Raw genomic sequence first — 17404 nt, forward strand, 5'->3', positions numbered from 1 at the left:
GAAGTGATGTCCCTGAGGCGACCGCTAAAGGTGGGCTACACATCGGCAGGCCACAGCGAGTTCCTGTTGCCAGGATACACAGTCTGCTACTGTCGCAGGCGGGGAGGGCGCTGCGCTCACCACGCTCGGGTCCGGCGCTGCTGCTCGGTGGCTCGAGCGGTGGGCCGGATCCGGGGACTCGAGCGGCGCTCCTCGTCCGTGAGTGAAAGGGATGGTTTGGTTTGGGGATGTAGTCCATGACGCCACCCACGGTTTGTGGTGATAATGGGACACCACCGCTGCTCTGGACGGGGATCCTGGGAGCGATGATGGAGCAGCTGAGATGTTTCTCTCCCCTCCGTGGGTAGGGGGGTTTGGTGGTCCCGGGGCCCAGTGATAGCGACTGGAGGGTGGATGGCAGGAGTTGGGGAGGTGCAGGGTCACGGGGGCAGCGCAGTACCCGACGGCACGGTGGTACTCACTCAGCCAGTAATGTACACGGAGTCTCTGGTAAAATAAACGGCTGGATGGACAGGTCCCACAGACTGCTGCGGTGGTCACTCCCGGTAGGTTGGCGGTGACTGTCTCTCCCAGCACCTTTGATGTGTTTTCGGCCCCGATGGCTTCCCACCGGTGACCCACTCCCCAGCAGTGTATTTGCCAGAGGAGCCCCTTTTGCCCGCAGGCGCTGGCCCTGGGAACTCTAGCTGTGGCGGTAGCTGTATTTCCCTTCACGGTTGAGCGGTTGCCTTCAGTCGGGTCTTTGCTGCTGGGAAACCCCGGAGGTTCCCGTCGCTGACGGATTTGACCGGTTTAACGGCGACTCCAAGTCTGGTCGGGGTCCGTAGGCCCTGGCGAATGGTGCTGGCTTCTCTTCGTTCCCCGGTCCGGTACCGGCGGGCCACCACCCGTCCCCGGTCCTTACGGTTGTGCGTCAATCGGCCTCGCCTGCAGACGATCACCACCGTCTGCCAACCTTGCTGTTTGTGCTCGGGCCACGTACCCGGACACGGTCAGTCTGCTCCACTACCACTTCCCTCAACTCTCAAACTCAACTCCTCTCCTTTTCCCGCCTCCAGGACTGTGAACTCCTTGGTGGGTGGAGCCAACTGCCTGGCTCCACCCCACCTGGTGTGGACATCAGCCCCTTGTCAGAGTTCCGGGATTTCCAGTTTTCTTTTGAAGAATCTTGCCCTTTGTTAACATGGAGTTTTCTGTTCTGTTGCCCTACTTCCTGTTCATCTGTTTAAAAGCCGCCCCTAAGCTTAGTCTAGTTGCCTGAGTATACTGCTTCCTGTGTACTCCTGCCCTGCTGCTCTCATCTCCTGATTGCTGTTTGGATCCAGTGGAAACACCTGACACCAGCCTTGGACTTCACCTCTCATCCAACTGTGCTCGGACTCTGTCTGCTGTCTCTGGTCGGCACTTCTGCCCGGTCCCTTCCGTTCATATCCACTCTAGGACTCACATCACGTACGGACATTTTTTGGACTTTATCTGTTGCCCTTTTGTGTCCCGGCTGCTGCGCATTTAGGCCTTCTTGGGTGATTGCCGGACAGCCCCTGTATAGGGGTTCGCTCCTGGTGGTCTCCCTGGGGGAGTCCGGTGTGCGGCCCCGGGAATTCCCCTTTGCTCTGAACCCGGCAGGTATTTACTGTGTTTATGTTCCACTGTGTATATACTGTTCTGTGCACATATTGCGGTTACATATTACTGTGCATATTTTGTTCAGTTTACATATTGCAGTTGCATATCATTGTGTGTATATTCTGTTCTGTGCACATATTGCGGTTACATATTATTGTGCATATTCTGTTCTGTTTACATATTGCGGTTCCTTATTATTGTGTATATTCTGTTCTGTGCACATATTGCGGTTACATATTATAAAACGTGTTTTGCACCAAGTACTCGTCTCTGGTTGTCATTGCCCTAACGCAATCGAAATCCTCAGTACATACAATAGTATTACTTTATACTCAGGCCAATAAGAGGATTTCGCTGGGGCAATGACTGAGACACGAGTAGATCAGCTTTTCTCCGTGATTAACTCCTTGCAGCAGGAGATGGAGGCAGTGCAGACTAAACTGAGAGATGTGGAGGTACAGCTGGGCCATGATTACCAGGTACTTGGTCCGGCTATTCAGGATTTGCAAACCAGAGTGGAGGCTCAGGAAGCCGCCCCCACTACGTCCGTATCAGCTGCCGGTATGCCTAGGTTACCCCCATTTCGTTTCAGTGGTGATCGAAGTCAGTTTCGTGGGTTTGTTAACCAGTGTATACTATTTTTTGATGTACATGCTGATTATTACCGTTCTGACCGGGCAAAAGTGTTATGTATAATCATGTTGTTAACCTCACGAGCACTGGCTTGGGCTAATCCTATGATAGAGAATCGTGATATCCGTTTAAATAACCTGGATGACTTTTTAACAGCAATGGCGCAAATGTTTGATGATCCTAATCGCCGTGCTACCGCTGAATCGGCTCTGCTTTCCTTACGTCAGGGAAAGCGGTCTGTCGTCGAATACGCCACTGAGTTCAAAAGGTTAGTGGTAGACACCGACTGGGGAAACAATGCACTATTGTCAGTTTTCAGAAAGGGTTTGTCCGGTACCATCAAGGACGAGCTAGCTCGTGCCGAATCTCCACGGGATTTTGAACTGTTTCTCCAACACTGTGTGCGTATCGACACCCGCTTGACGGAACGCCGACAGGAAAAATGGGCATATGTAAACCGGGTAACCAACTTTGCGTTTCCTTCTAGAGAACCCGCGCACAAGACGCCACGGGAGGCCGAGGATGTTCCTATGCAAGTGGACTCTCTACAAAAGCGAGAGACCAACGAACGTCGTGAACACCGGCTCCGTGAGCGTTTGTGTTTCTATTGTGGTCAATCAGACCATTTTCTGATTGACTGCCCAAAACGTCCAAATCGCCCGAATAAGGTACTGGCAGCAATGGCAGAGTGTGACGACACGGACGCAGAGTCCGATATCTCTGAGACAAGTTTACACCTGGATGCGGTATTTCCCTTGACTTTGATGTCAACTTCACCTAAGGACTCAGAAGGGAAATACACCCATTGCTCGCTTCCCATTCAGATACGGTGGGAGGGACAGTTAATTCCTACATCTGCTATGATAGACTCTGGGGCAGGGGGAAATTTCATGGACTCTTCTTTTGCCAGGAAACACGGTATCCAGACTCAACAAAGATCCTCACCGGTTACCATGGAGACGGTAGACGGTTCTCCATTAGTTTCTGGACCAGTTGATCGGGAGACAGTACCCCTTGAATGTGTGATGAAACCAGGTCAGCAGGAGACCCTTGTTTTCATGTTGATTTCTTCTCCCCATTTTCCAATAATTTTAGGAATTCCTTGGCTGCGGTCTACAAATCCAGTCATCAATTGGGAGACTAAAGAAATATCCTTCCCACCCCAGAGTGGTCCGACCATTAGTCCAACTGTACCGGTTCCAGTAACACCGAATGCGGAGGGCACTGTACAGGTACCTGTTCTACCCCCGGTTTATAATGACTTTGCTGATATATGCGACAAAATAAAAGCAGATCGGCTTCCCCCGCATAGACCGTATGATTGTCCCATAGACTTACTCCCAGGGGCAGAGATCCCGTTTGGTCATGTCTACCCGTTGGCGGCACCTGAGTTACAAGCACTAAAAGATTACATCGATGAAAGCCTAGCCAAGGGATTTATTCGACCTTCTACCTCACCAGCAGGGGCACCCATCTTTTTCGTGAAAAAGAAAGAGGGGACTCTGAGACCTTGTATCGACTACCGGGAACTAAATAAGATAACCATCCGGAACCGGTATCCGTTACCGTTGATTTCCGAACTATTGGAGAGAGTATAACAGGCCAAAATATTTACTAAATTGGATCTCCGTGGGGCATATAATCTACTCCGCATACGTCCCGGGGACGAGTGGAAAACAGCGTTCAGGTGTCGGTATGGACATTATGAGTATCTAGTGATGCCTTTTGGACTTTGTAACGCCCCTGCGGCTTTCCAACACCTAGTCAACGATATTTTTAGGGATATAATGGACCGTTCATCGTGATTTACCTGGATGATATCTTGATTTTTTCTGATTCCCTACAGGAACACCAGGAGCACGTCAAGACAGTACTTACCCGTCTGAGGGATAACCACCTGTATATTAAACTGGAGAAGTGCGAATTCCATTGCTCAAAGATACAATTTTTAGGATATGTCATCTCTCCTCAGGGAGTCTGGCAAGATACGGGCAATTCTAGACTGGCCGGAACCGGGAAACATCAAGGAGGTACAACGATTTGTCGGTTTTGCTAACTTTTACAGACGCTTTATCCGCAACTTTTCAGAGATCGTCCGCCCTATCACTCTGTTAACCAAAAAAGGGCAGAAGTTTGTGTGGTCCGCCCAGGCCCAGGAAGCTTTCAATCGTCTCAAGGTTTGTTTTACCTCAGCACCAATACTAATACACCCGAATCCCGCACTCCCTTTTATTGTGGAAGTCGACGCTTCCGATTATGCATTAGGGGCTATCCTTTCACAAAGGACTGGGGACAAGAGTCTCTTGCACCCGTGTGCTTTCTTTTCTCGCCGGTTGTCCCCTGCAGAAAAGAATTATGACATTGCGGACAAGGAATTGTTGGCGATTATTTCAGCTTTTAAGGAATGGAGACACCACTTACAGGGAGCAGCGCAACAAGTGATAGTTCTCACAGACCATCGTAACCTAGAATTCCTTAAATCTGCCAGGTGCCTGTCTCCACGGCAAGCCCGTTGGAGCTTGTTCCTTAACCAGTTCAACTTTATCGTTACATACCGTCCAGGGTCACGTAATGGGAAAGCCGATGCCTTGTCCCGAATCCCCGCCATGGACTCCGTGCCTGGAACCCCGTCTCAGACCGTGTTATCAGATGCCAATTTCGTTGGAGTAATCCAGGACCAGGACTTGTGGAAGGACATCAAGCTGGCCTATGATGGTGACGTATTTCTTGCTGCCCCCCCGAATGATGTGACTCTTGTCCTTCGGAATGGTGTGTGGTTGAGAGAGCGACGTATTTATGTCCCGGAGGCTGTAAGACTTCGGGTTCTCAAGTTGGTCCATGACTCCGTGTTGGCAGGTCATAGGGGGGTACAGAAGACGCAGGAATTTCTGAGTCGTTTTTTCTGGTGGCCTACCTGTTTAAAGGATGTAAAAGACTATGTCCACTCATGTGTGGTTTGTGCCCGGTGCAAGGTCCCTCGTGTGGCTCCTACGGGACTCCTTCAACCGTTACCCGTACCATCTCGCCCTTGGGGATCCATCTCAATGGATTTTATTGTGGAGTTGCCCGTCTCAGGCGGTAACAATACCATTTTAGTGGTGGTGGATCGGTTGACAAAGGCTGCTCACTTTATTCCATGTACCGGTCTTCCCTCAGCCGCAGAGACAGTGGATTTGGTTATCCAGAATATATTTCGATTGCATGGGGTACCAGATGAAGTCATCTCTGACCGGGGCGTGCAGTTCACGTCTAAGTTCTGGAAGGGGTTTTGTTCGGCACTCCATATTGATGTCTGTTTGTCTTCTGCATACCATCCCCAGACAAATGGGCAAACCGAACGGACTAATCAAACCCTGGAGCAGTACCTACGATGTTATGTCAGCCATCTGCAGGACGATTGGTTGCAGCTGCTTCCTTTGGCGGAGTTCTCGTATAACAACACTCAGAGCAGCTCCACTAAGGTAACGCCCTTTTTCGCTAATTTGGGTTACCATCCGAATATTTTGCCTAGGTCACCGGTAGCGGTTTCGGTGCCAGCGGTGGAGGACAGATTGACGGAGCTACGACGGAATCTGGAGGTTTTAAAGGACTCTTTGGCTTCGGCTCAGGAGCGTTACAAGAAGTCGGCAGACACTCACCGGAAACAGGCACCCATGTATAAGGTAGGGGACTCGGTGTGGTTATCCACCAAAAATCTGAAATTAGGTGTTCCTTCGCAGAAGCTGGGGCAGAAATTCATTGGTCCGTTTAAGATCACCGGGATAGTGAGCTCTGTGGCCTGTCGGCTGAGGTTGCCGCACAATTTAAAGGTACACCCGGTCTTTCATGTTTCTCTGCTAAAACCAGTTTCCCCTAATACGTTTCATGGTCGTATCGTGCCTCCTCCTCCGCCGGTGATGGTTGATGGCCAGGAGCAGTTCGTGGTTGAGGACATTATTGACTCCCGGCTCCATCGACATCGGCTTCAGTATCTGGTACGTTGGCAGGGGTACTCCCCCGAGGACGATTCCTGGGAACCTGTGGGTAACATTCGAGCGCCCCGGAAGGTTGCTCAGTTTCATCGGAGGTACCCAGACAAGCCTGGCCCTGATCCGTCCTGAGGCCGTTTCTGGGGGGGGGAGTACTGTCAGAGTTCCGGGATTTCCAGTTTTCTTTTGAAGAATCTTGCCCTTTGTTAACATGGAGTTTTCTGTTCTGTTGCTCTACTTCCTGTTCATCTGTTTAAAAGCCGCCCCTAAGCTTAGTCTAGTTGCCTGAGTATACTGCTTCCTGTGTACTCCTGCCCTGCTGCTCTCATCTCCTGATTGCTGTTTGGATCCAGTGGAAACACCTGACACCAGCCTTGGACTTCACCTCTCATCCAACTGTGCTCGGACTCTGTCTGCTGTCTCTGGTCGGCACTTCTGCCCGGTCCTTTCCGTTCATATCCACCCTAGGACTCACATCACGTACGGACATTTTTTGGACTTTATCTGTTGCCCTTTTGTGTCCCGGCTGCTGCACATTTAGGCCTTCTGGGGTGATTGCCGGACAGCCCCTGTATAGGGGTTCGCTCCTGGTGGTCTCCCTGGGGGAGTCCGGTGTGCGGCCCCGGGAATTCCCCTTTGCTCTGAACCCGGCAGGTATTTACTGTGTTTATGTTCCACTGTGTATATACTGTTCTGTGCACATATTACTGTGCATATTTTGTTCAGTTTACATATTGCAGTTGCATATCATTGTGTGTATATTCTGTTCTGTGCACATATTGCGGTTACATATTATTGTGCATATTCTGTTCTGTTTACATATTGCGGTTCCTTATTATTGTGTATATTCTGTTCTGTGCACATATTGCGGTTACATATTATAAAACGTGTTTTGCACCAAGTACTCGTCTCTGGTTGTCATTGCCCTAACGCAATCGAAATCCTCAGTACATACAATAGTATTACTCCCCTGGAGGGAGGCATCAAGGATTTGTGTGTGACTCTGATGTTCCAAACCGGGGTGTGGGGTGTGTTGTTGCTGTATCTGTGACGTCCTGGCTTGTCCAGGGCGCCACATTCCCCCTTGGTTAAACGCAGACCGTCCGCGGGCTGCCCGTCCATCACCGTTTTTTTTTTTTTGTTAACTGTAAAAAAAGTAAAAACATATATAAACATTAAACACAAGCATTACTGTATAAACTTCCCATAACGGGAGGCACGATTCTTTTAACGTTACTAAACGGCAGTCAATTTTATTAAACAAACGGCTTCCGCTCTCCCCCCGCCCAAACAACCTGGCCCTGATGCTGCCCCTAAGAAGTGGGCAGCACCCCTTGCCCCAGTCCAGAACCAAAGCGGGTGCCCGAGCGGGTACGGTCTCTTTCAGGGGACCCACGTCCATGGGGGACCCCTGACCCCCGGAGGATCGCCACCAGTTACGGTAGTGGCGGGCCTGGGCCATCCATTTGCTCCAGGCCCATCCTCCAAATCAGCCTCTCTGGAGGCGGTAACGGTATAAGCCAACATTTTTATTTACATGCCCCTAGTTTGTGGTTGCCCTGCAAGTTCTCGGGCTTGTCCGTAAGCAGTTTCTTACGCAAACTGTGCAGAAAGTCCCAACGGGGACTAGCTGCCGGCAACGGCCGGTTAAATCACGGTGAAAATCAGATTAATTACTCGGTTGATTACTTTCCTTATCATTCGGTTACTTAACGGTACTGGTGGTCCCAACGGGGACAACTTGCGGCGGAGGGACCGCTGACATCACTGCTGGTTCACTACAGCGGCTAGAGGAGGAGGCTGGGCCAATGCTTGGGCCTCCTGACTGCCCCTCAATTTGGCATCCAGGGCAAACCAGCCCCTCTCTCCACAGTGCCGTGTGTATTTCACCAGGTCCCCTGGGAGCAGGTTACGGTCCGGGTGGTCCTCCGGTAAGTGTGCGTTGACGTCCCGGCGGGCCACGAAAACTTCGGCCTCCAGGCCCGGCTCAAAGATAAACCCGTATCCCCGACGGACATCGAACCTCCAAACTTGCCCCTCATGGATCGGGCCCCGTACCCGGAAGGTGGCTCTACGGAGGCTCTCCTTCTCTCTGATGGTGCGGGCTATCATCTCAGCTCTCAGCCTCTCCCTCTCCGCGATTTCTCGGCCCAGCGGGGTCGGTTCCCTGTCCCAGTAAGGGACTACTTGCCCCTGCGCGCGGGTCGGGCCCCGCGAGACTTCCACCACGCTGCCTACCATTGGCGCCCTCTGTGGAAGATCCCGCGGTGTCGTGGCCTGGGGTGCTGCCTCACAGCAACGACCCGGCGCAGCCTCAGCTGAGGCGTGGGGGATGGGTACAGGGTTCCTCTCCCGCTCGACCTCCGCCTCCTCCTGCACGGGACGGGCTGCCGGAGTCGGTACGGGATCAGGCACGGTCACTGCATGTGCCTCCGGTACATCTCCGCCGACAGGCTCGGTCTTCGGCAGCTTCCAGGGGAGCGGGTCAAGACGGTTATAGGCCTCAGCTGCAGGTCGGTCCGCTTGGGCGGACGGGCAGGGTACCGCTACCGGTTGGGCAGGTAGCGGGCCTAGTGGCGGGGTGGTAGCAACCAATACGGGTAGCGGGGGAGGCAGCAGGGGAAGCGGGTGCAGGCCGGGCCCCATAGCCGCTACGGCTGATCCCTTCGGACTACAGGAGCGTGTGTCGCTTACCCGACTCTCCATCTCTTCCTCCACTTCGCATCTCCGCATAGCCGCCACCACGTCCGCCATGTCGGCCTCCCACTCCTCCAGGAGGAGCTGCACCGACCTGCAGACGGCTGCTTAGCTGGACGGTCCAGACCTCAACCCACGCCGCGGTACCGGGCGCGGGGGCTACGGTGTTGCTGGCTGGACGGTGCATCGCTGCGGCGGCCTCTTCCAGGGACCAAAAGATGGCCGCAGAGTCCTGGCGTCCCTGCTTTTTATAGCCGCGGTCTACATGTGGCCGGACGCCATCCGTGCCCCCTTGGTTTCTCTCCGGCACCACCTCTTCAGGAGCGGAGCTTCGGCTTTCGCGCCTCCACTCGGGAAGACGCTCGAGCGGGGAACTTTTCGCGCCCAAGATGGCGGCTTCTGAAAATTTTCGGCCGGATACAAGGCGCACTTCTTCCAAACGGTAAAACGGTAAGATCCTGTTCGTGACGCCAAGTTGTCGCGGGCGGGGAGGGCGCTGCGCTCACCACGCTCATGTCCGGCGCTGCTGCTGCTGCTCGGTGACTCGAGCGGTGGGCCGGATCCGGGGACTCGAGCGGCGCTTCTCGCCCGTGAGTGAAAGGGATGGTTTGGTTTGGGGATGTAGTCCGTGACTCCACCCACGGTTTGTGGTGATAATGGGACACCACCGCTGCTCTGGACGGGGATCCCGGGAGCGATGACAGGGAGCAGCTGAAATGTTTCTCTCCCATCCATGGGTAGGGGGGTTTGGTGGTCCCGGGGCCCGGTGATAGCGACTGGAGGGTGGATGGCAGGAGTTGGGGAGGTGCAGGGTCGCGGGGGCAGCGCAGTGGTGGTACTCACTCAGCCAGTAACGTACACGGAGTCTCTGGTAAAACAAACGGCTGGATGGACGAGTCTACAGACGGCTGCGGTGGTCACTCCCGGTAGGTTGGCGGTGACTGTCTCTCCCTGCACCTTTGATGTGTTTTCGTCCCTGATGGCTTCCCACCGGTGACCCGCTCCCCAGCGGTGCATTTGCCAGAGGAGCCCCTTTTTCCCGCAGGCGCTGGCCCTGGGAACTCTAGCTGTGGCGGTAGCTGTATTTCCCTTCACGGTTGAGCGGTTGCCTTCAGTTGGGTCTTTGCTGCTGGGAAACCCTGGAGGTTCCCGTCGCTGATGGATTTGACCGGTTTAACGGCGACTCCAAGCCTGGTCGGGGTCCGTAGGCCCTGCCGAATGGTGCTGGCTTCTCTTCGCTCCCCGGTCCAGTACCGGCGGGCCACCACCCGTCCCCGGTCCTTACGGTTGTGCGTCAATCGGCCTCGCCTGCAGACGGTCACCACCGTCTGCCAACCTTGCTGTTTGTGCCCGGGCCACGTGCCCCGGACACGGTCAGTCTGCTCCACTACCACTTCCCTCAACTCTCAAACTCAACTCCTCTCCTTTTCCTGCCTCCAGGACTGTGAACTCCTCGGTGGGTGGAGCCAACCGCCTGGCTCCACCCCACCTGGTGTGAACATCAGCCCCTGGAGGGAGGCAACAAGGATTTGTGTGTGACTCTGATGTTCCTAACCAGGGTGTGGGGTGTGTTGTTGCTGTATCTGTGACGTCCTGGCTTGTCCAGGGCGCCTCATTTTAAGTGCCTGGCACCCTGAGTCAGACATCTCTGCCAGCTGCCTGAGAGAAGGGACTGCATTCCATAGCAAGTATTAAGATCTGTTGATCTGAACTGGGAGATAAAGGGGTCTGAGCCAAATCTTAAGCTGAGACTATGAAATTCATACTGTCATACATGGAGGGGAGATGTGGGGCTCATTACCTGAAATAATGTTCTACTCTACGCAGATCCAAGTCACAGAGTCCCCAGCACCAGGGACACCCTGCCCAATAGCAACTTCTCACCCTCCCTTAAATATAAATATAAAAGCAGCAAAAGCACGTGATGATGACCAGAGGCAAAAGAAGACAGAAGAAGCAGGGGAAACTAGAGTTCTATTTCAATAATTCCAGAGAGGAAGGAGGCACACTGGACCAAGGGAGAAAGGAGCCCACAAGAGTAAATATGGAAAACAATCCCCAGCCAGGGGTTCTTTCAACACCGCCAGCTGGCTCACCGCGGGCCCCCTGAAGCCCCCGCTCTGACTCCCCTGTGCCAGGATCCAGGTATAGCCCTTTGAGACAATGATGCAACACCCTCCTCCGGGCAGGAAAGTGGGGGCGCAGACTGCTTGGGGAGCCCTGTACCACCCGTTGAAGTCAGGGGGGCACATGCTGTTCCGTGAAGTGTGATTTCTGCCTTAGAAGCTCCCCCTACAACAGATCAACAAGCATCAGGCACGCTGATCCAAAATATGTTACTCATATTCAGCCGATCCTTACAAAAAGATCTGGAGAGTACTTTCCTTCCGATACAAGCTCAGACCCGGGAGTTGGATTCAAGAGTATCACATATAGAACAAAAGATGGGAGAATTCGCAGAATCCCATAATTCCCTAGCGGAGGAGCACGGAGACCTAGTAGATGAACTGCAGTCTGTTAAAGCAAAACTAATAGATCTAGAGGATAGGTCTCGTTGTAATAATATCAAGTTCAGAGGAATCTCGGAGGAAGTGCTACCAGCTTCACTCAGAGCCTATGTTCAAGGCCTAATTAAAGCATCTCTTCCAGACAATTCGACACTAGATTGGACAATAGACAGAATACACCGGACACCCCGCCCAAGACATCTTCCAGATGACGTCCCCAGGGATGTGTTAGCCCGCATCCATTTTTTCCATATCAAGGAGGATCTTCTTAGAGCATCTAGGGCTGCAGAGACTTTACCATCTCCATACTCGCACATCAAAATATATGCGGATGTGTCGGCTGCCACCTTGAGATACCGGAGATCCCTCGCGCACATCACACAGGCACTACGGGATAATTCAATTGTGTACAAATGGGGCTTCCCGCTGAAGCTTCTCATCAGACACCAAAATGAGTGGCATAATATTTGTCTGCAGAGGATGGAGAGACTCTTTTGAGACTCTTTTAAAAGACTGGGGTCTCCAAACTGGGGATCAGAGGGGGGACTTCGAAACGGGTGGAACCGGAGTGGCAGGTGGTGTCCAGCAGATAGAGGTGCAACCGCTGAATTGGTTATATTAAGCTAGTTGTGGACTTTGTGAGAAAATGATGGAGCTGCAGTTGTAGAATTTTTCTGTTTTGTCTCTTTCTTTTTCCCTGATGTTTTTTTCAGGCCCATTCCTCCTCTGACATGGAAAATGGTGCAGTCGGGGAGGGAGGGCAATGTTTCTTGAAAATGTTGTATGTTTACAGTTTAAGGCTATGTGCGCACGTTGCGTAATTACATGCAGTTACGCTGCGCTTTGTAGCGCAGCGTAACTGCATGCGTCCTGTGTCCCCTGCACAATCTATGGAGATTGTACATAATCCATGCGCACGTTGTGTTTTAAAACGCAGCGATTTGCATGCAGAAATTTACATCCAAATCGCTGCGTAAAAAAAGCAACATGTCACTTCTTTTGTGCGCTTTGGTCCCATTGAAATGAATGAAGGATGTTCAAAGCGCAACGAAAATGCATCTCTGTGCGCTTGCACTGCATTTTTGTTGCGCTCTGAATGATACAGAACGCATGCAGTTTGCCCTGGAAGTGAGGTCAAGAGGTTGGTTTCCTGTTGACCTCACATCCTGGCAAAGTACAGTCATCTTTCCTGTATTTTCGGAGAGAGGCGGGCGTGTTTTTTTTTTTCCCTACCCAGGTTCGGAGCAGTTATTTGGAGCATATACCATGGCGTGGTATAATCGTTTAAAAATAGATGTTCCGAAGATGATCAGCCTGATGAGTATAGTCAATGTTTTATTTTTTGTTCCGTAGTTTAGCCCCCGTGACCTGGTGCTGGCCCGTCCCCTAGTTTAGCCCCTGTGATCTGGTCCTGGCCCGTTACGTAGTTTAGCCCCTGTGACCTGGTGCTGGCCCGTCCCGTAGTTTAGCCCCTGTTATCTGGTCCTGGCCCGTCCCGTAGTGTAGCCCCCGTGACCTGGTGCTGGCCCGTCCCCTAGTTTAGCCCCTGTGATCTGGTCCTGGCCTGTTCCATAGTTTAGCCCCTGTGATCTGGTCCTGGCCCGTCCCATAGTTTAGCCCCCGTGACCTGGTGCTGGCCCGTCCCGTGATGCGGCCCCATCCCGTGATGCGGCCCCGTCACCTGGTGCTGTCCGGTCCCGTGATGCGGCCCCGTCACCTGGTGCTGTCTGGTCCCGTGATGCGGCCCCGTCACCTGGTGCTGTCTGGTCCCGTGGTGCTGACCCGTCCAGTGTTGATGTCCCATCCGCTCCTGCTCCCCCGTCCACTCCTGCTTGAATGACATATTTCTTCATGAGGTGAGGTGACGTCACCCCAGCCGTGGGAAATGTCCTCAAGTTACCCTATTCTCCCCAGCTGAGGTGACGTCACCCCAGCCGTGGGAAATGTCCTCAAGTTACCCTATTCTCCCCAGCTGAGGTGATGTCCTCTAGTCACCCGGTGTGATAAAATGTAAAAAAATAAAATAAATTTTGTGATCTTATCTTATCTATCGATTCTTTCTTTTTATGTATATTTTCCATCTTTGTATGTGTTTGTTCTATCTTATGTATATTTTCTATCTTTCTATGTGTTTGTTCTATCTTTCCATTTATCCATCTATCTATGTATATTTTCTATCTTTCCATGTATCCATCTTTCTATGTGTTTGTTCTATCTTTCAATGTATCCATCTTTCTATGTTTGTTCTATCTTTCCATTTATCCATCTATCTATGTATATTTTCTATCTTTCCATGTATCCATCTTTCTATGTGTTTGTTCTATCTTTCCATGTATATCCATCTTTCTATGTGTTTGTTCTATCTTTCCATGGATCCATCTTTCTATGTTTTTGTTCTATCTTTCCATGTATCCATCTTTCTATGTTTTTGTTCTATCTTTCAATGTATCTATCTTTCTCTGTGTTTGTTCTATATTTCCATGTATCCATATTTTATAAAATCAAATTTTACATTTATCTGTACAATGTTTTTGTTTTTTTTTCCGGAACATAGTTTTTACTGCTCTTTTGTGTTTCTAGGTGGAGTCGTTCCCCTGCTTATGGGACCCATCCTCGCCAGATTACAGCCAGAAACAAAAGCGGCAAAACAGCTGGACAACCATCTGCCGTGAACTTTTCCCTTGGTGGCATGAGGCTGATGCTGCTCTGCAGAATAAAATTGGTAATGTTAATTGATGCGTCGTACTGTCTACCAAAATATTTTATACTCTGTCTCCAAGATTTTTTAATTTTTATTTTTATTTGTTCCAGAAAACGATATACGTAAGAGATGGAGGTCAGTGAAGGACCGTTACAATAGGTTCCAAACGGATGCCAACCGGAGTGGATCTTCGCCTTCATAATTTAAATTTCCTTTCCATGATGAGTTGCAGTTTCTCCACACAAGTCGAGTCTTACGTCCGTAAGTTTGCAAAATTGTTGCTCAAAAACCAACCAATGTTACCCATCTTACCAATTTGTTAATATTTTAAATTCTAAAAATGAACTATTTTATGTATTCACAGGACCGAAGGAAATATAGCTTCTCCACAGGAGCCTGCACAAGACAGTTCTCTGGACAGTGAAGAGATGGTGTTACAACAACCACAACAGACATCTCCAGCCAGGCGTCTGAGGATTCAAACATGGCGGCAACCGAACAGCATGACAATCCCAGCACAGGCGGTTCATCGGTGGCAGCGGCAACTTCAGTGTCTGGGATCCTTCCAAACACTTAAAGAGGGGGAAAAAAAAAAAAAAACCTCAACACAAGGAGAGCCAAGTCCTGACCCACTAGCAAATGAAACTTTAGCTATGCTAAAAAGTACGGCCCAGGAGGATCACTTTGATAATTTTGGGGCAAGCATTGCGAGTCGATTGCGTCTCCTTAACAATCGTTCTAAACAATCTACATGCATGACGGGCATTTGTTCGGTATTAGCTGGCTTTGAGTAAGATGTGCCCTTCCCAATAGGAGGTGAGCTTGCCTGTGGCATTGAACAAATATTTTTTCGGAAACAGGCAAGAACACTAATTGTAACAACAACAACAAGTGCCACCGTCACAACTTCTAGTGCCACCATTCCAACACCACCTGCCCCTTATTCCTTTGTTCGTCCCTCCCCCTACCCAGACTTTCCTAGCACATTTGGGGTGAGACCTGCCACCCCATATTATCAAGCACAATTAAGGCAGGAGGTTCACCCAAAAAACACTGAACAAAATACCCCCCCAATTACTGGCCCATCACAAGGCTTTGAAGCCATGACCAACTTGTATTCTCAAGACTTTTTGAATCTCTAAATTAAAATTCCAAAAGAAAATTGAGGTTTATTACACAGCTATGTTTAGACTGTAAAATAAAAAAAAATGGGTCTTATCCTAAAGAATTATTTAATGTTTTAAAAAAAAATTAAAACAATGTGTATGTTTATTTTTACACTGTCAAGTTTAGAACACTGTAAAATAAAAAATACTAGGTTTCAATTGAATCTTTTTGGTTAAATAAATTGTGAAAAACAGTTTTGATTTTGTGTGTGTTAACTTCTTTTTTTGTTTCATCCAAATTGTGACACAATAATTACATCATTTTTCATTTTAAACATATTTATTTCACATAACATAAACATGTTGCATTTGAGGTATTAATTAGGGGTGACAAGATGTATTATTCCATTGAGCGTGAAAAAAAATCTTCAACATCTTGTCTTTCATTCGGGGTCCTGTCTTCTCTGCTGGTCTGGCTGCTCAACACCGACACTGGAGTATTGCCAGTGCACGGCACCCTCAGGACTCATAAAGTAGTCAGTGAAGGTCTCTCTCACAGAGACACCAGAATTACTTGGCCGACCAGAAACGGTCAATACTGGCATAAAGCTTCGTGCCTGTGCTTCTTCAACTACATCACTGGTGTACTGACGAGCAAAATTGTGTAGAGCACAGCACACTTTTATGACAGCATCAACCATGTTTGGTTTTAACTGGATGGCTGTGTGAAAGATCCTCCACTGACTACTCATGATTCCAAAGGTGCACTCCACATATCTACGTGCACGACTCAGCCGTTAAAAATCCTCCACCGGTTATCCAGTCCCCTCCGTGGGTATGGGCGCAGCAGGTTTGTTCGTAAAGGGAAGGCCTCATCCGATACCATCACAAAGGGGACTGGATCTGTGGAGCCCGGCAAAGGTTGTGGGGCTGGGAGCGTTACGCAATCTTGAAGAATTTGCAGACCAATCTGTGATGTTCTCAACACCCGAGAATCCCCCGTACTGCCATAAGCACCAACATCGATGGCCACAAAGTTGTAATGGGCATCCGCCACCGCCATGAGAACCACAGAGAAATATTTTTTGTATTTAAAAAAATTGGATCCTGATCGCGGTGGCTTCTGCACTCTTACATGTTTGCCATCGACGGCACCTATGCAGTTGGGGAAGTTGGCCACAGTCTGAAAGCCTGCCGCAACCTGCAGCCGAGTCTCCTCGGTTGGGGAAGGCATCCCTATGGGCTGCAACTTCTGCCAGATCACGTTGCATGTGCACCTCACAATTTCGGAAATGGTTGATTTACCAACCCGAAATTGAAGATGCAGGGATGCAAAACTCTCTCCAGTGGCCAGAAATCTGGAAAACAAAAGAAAATGAAGTGAAAACCAGTTTGGGACATTTTTCAAAATTTACATACATTGCAATTTAATTCAACCAATTCGCAGCAGTGACCTCATTACCAATCTCGCTGTGTGTGACACTGGGCAGCGAGCTAGCCCCTGCTGTGAGATCGCTGCTCGTTACACACAGCTCGGCTTCATTTTTTAGTTGTTGCTCTCCCGCTGTGAACCACACATCGCTGTGTGTGACAACGAGATAGCAACAATCTGATTGTGCAGTGAGCCGGCTTCTGCGGACGCTGGTAACCAAGGTAACTATCGGGTAACCAGCCTGGTTACCTTATATTTACCTTAGTTAATAGCTTCCGCCGCTCTGACGTTGCCAGTGCCGACTCCCTGCTCCCTGCACGCATCGCCGGAGTACACATCGGGTAAATAAGCAAAGCGGTTTGCTTATTAACCCGATGTGTACTCTGGCTAGGTGTGCAGGGAGCCAGCGCTAGGCGGTGTGCGCAGGTAAGTAAGGTAAATATCGGTTAACCAAGCACTTGGTGACCCAATATTTACCGTAGTTACCAAGCGCAGCATAGCTTCCACGCGTCGCTGCTGGCTGGGTGCTGGTCACTGGTCGCTGGTGAGATCTGCCTCATTGACAGCTCACCAGCGACCATGTTGCGACGCACCAGCGATCCTGACAAGGTCAGATCGCTGGTGGGATCGCTAGAGCGTCGCTAAAGTGTGACGGTACCCTTACTGGCTGCGTTGTGACAAGAACACATTACATACAAAGGTGTTGGCTGTGCATTGTCCTCAAGTTCAGGCTG

General features: G+C 50.5%; 1 long non-coding RNA gene across 2 annotated transcripts in view; it reads left to right on the plus strand.

The window, feature by feature from the left end:
- Positions 1-15423, plus strand: part of LOC142312352 (uncharacterized) — a 40450-nt gene extending 25027 nt beyond the window's left edge. For both annotated transcript variants that reach the window (XR_012754359.1, XR_012754360.1), the window contains exons 9-11: positions 14012-14153; positions 14243-14393; positions 14497-15423. This is a non-coding gene — a long non-coding RNA (uncharacterized LOC142312352). The remainder of the gene's footprint in view (positions 1-14011; positions 14154-14242; positions 14394-14496) is intronic.
- Positions 15424-17404: the final 1981 nt, after the last annotated feature.

The sequence above is a fragment of the Anomaloglossus baeobatrachus genome, chromosome 5 (assembly GCF_048569485.1).
Source record: "Anomaloglossus baeobatrachus isolate aAnoBae1 chromosome 5, aAnoBae1.hap1, whole genome shotgun sequence".
In the NCBI taxonomy this organism is placed as follows: Eukaryota; Metazoa; Chordata; class Amphibia; order Anura; family Aromobatidae; genus Anomaloglossus; species Anomaloglossus baeobatrachus.